Genomic DNA, 2,062 nt, shown 5'->3' on the forward strand with positions numbered 1-2,062 from the left:
GAGACATTATCTATCAAATTTGTTTGCATTCCCAGACACTCCATTTGCTTCTAGATTTCTCTTCATAGGGAAGTATGCTTGGGGTACTATGAAACCTACCTGCTGGAATTGTAGTAAATAGAACAAAATTGCTCAATTTCAATCCCATGACCAGGTACACTATAAAAAATGTTTATTTACCCACAAAATTTTGCTATTGCAAATCCTTACTAGTTAAACCTATCAATTTAAAAACAAACTCTTCATTGTCATTTGTTTTCTGATATTCTACATTCCTCCTCTCCTTGAGTTCCAACAAATGGAGAACAGCTACTGAGGCTATAGAAGGTAGAATATTCAGATAATTTATTATTTGAAGTATAGTTTGGGTTGGGGAAAAATGGACTAAAAGACAAGGCATGCTGAGCAGCAAAGGTAGAAGGAGAGGGACAGAATCCTCAATATTTCTTAGATATACACTTTTTAAAGAGTGAGGAAGGGAGAGAGTGGGCTAAGATTCAATTTTAAGTGCTGGTCTCCTTCCTGCCTAACATATTCCTTTACAACCTTTCTCTTTATTTTCCCAAAATAACAGTGAATACTTTGGTTTTGCAAAACTAAGACATAAGCAAGACTCTGTAAAACTTATAAAGTCCCAACTTGAAGTTGGGAAATTCTGTTCTATGTACCACAATTCCTTCAGGTAGGTTTCCTTGTAACCGAAGCACCTTTCCTTAGAAACAGGAACTAGACTTAATAAAGTCTAGCCTAATGTCTATAACCTAGACAATAAACAAGAAGAATACATCCCCTCTATCTTTATCTTCAACATCAAAAGCATTTCCTAACAAATGGTTTGTATGTGGTACAATCAACAATGACCTTCCTGCCAAGTGCCTGAAATTCCCATAATGTGTCATTTGAGTCAAAACTTCAGTTTCTATGAGTTGTGTCCTTTAAAATGGCCTCAGGAATCCTTCAATTACTTGAGTAGAGATTAGCTAATCAATCATTTTGCAAGTGGTTGAGGCAAAGGGACAAAAGACAAAGAGGAAGAAAGAACCTGGACTGGAATAAGGGACTGGACTTTGTAACAGCGAATCTAAAAATGCTAGACAGTATGAAGATGTTGATTATTCAAGAAGGGGGCACCAAAGGTATTGGAAAATCTGCTCTGACCATACAGTTTGTTCAAGGAATATTTATTGAAAAATATGATCCTGTGATAGAAAATTCACATAGAAAGCAGATTGAAGTATATGTTCAAAAATGCATGCTTGAATTCTTGAACACCATAGCAACAGAACCATTTATGGCAATGAGAGAATGTGTATGTTAAAAACAGACAGGGCAGCTAGGTGGCACAGTGGATAAAGCACTGGCCCTGGATTCGGGAGGACCTGAGTTCAAATTCGGCCTCAGACACTTGACACTAGCTGTATGACCCTAGGCAAGTCACTTAGCCCTCATTGTCCCGCAAAAAAAAAAAAATGGACAAAGCTTTGCATTAGTCTACTCCATCAGAGCACAATCAACTTTTAACAGTTTGCAGGATTTTCCAGAACACATACATCAAGTTAAAGACATTGGTGATGTGTCAATCATTTTTGTTGGTAATAAGTGTGATTTGGAAAAGAGTTGAAAGAGTTGTAGGATAAGAGCAAGGACAGAACCTAGTAAGACAATTGAACAACTGTGGATTCTGAGAATCTTCTGCTATATCAAAGATAAACTTTAATGAGATCTCTTATGATCTAGTCGTGCAAATTAACAGAAAAACATTGTCTGGGAAGGCAAGTAAAAAGTCATGTCAATTGCTTTAATATGTAAATGTATTGTAGCTATAGCCAGGTCTGAAACACTGTTGCCTATTTCAACAGTGCCAGTAGTGTTCCAATATCTTAAGTGGACTTTCCTACACAGGTCCCTTTTAAGAAGCAGATGAAAGCTACTATATCAGTTCACACATCCTAATCACTCTGCAGTGTCCTAAGAAATTTTTTTTACTTAGAGTCTGAGTATATAACTGGTAAAACAAGAGGTGACACTGAGTATTATTGCGAAGTTCATTCATCAGTGTGGT

At 36.7% G+C, this 2,062-nt stretch overlaps 1 pseudogene; it reads left to right on the plus strand.

Annotated features, from left to right (window-relative positions):
* The first annotated feature begins 1,087 nt into the window (after positions 1 to 1,087).
* Positions 1,088 to 1,802, plus strand: LOC122754589 (annotated as a pseudogene).
* The last annotated feature ends 260 nt before the right edge of the window (positions 1,803 to 2,062 follow it).

The sequence above is a fragment of the Dromiciops gliroides genome, chromosome 4, assembly GCF_019393635.1.
Source record: "Dromiciops gliroides isolate mDroGli1 chromosome 4, mDroGli1.pri, whole genome shotgun sequence".
NCBI classification, from domain to species: Eukaryota; Metazoa; Chordata; class Mammalia; order Microbiotheria; family Microbiotheriidae; genus Dromiciops; species Dromiciops gliroides.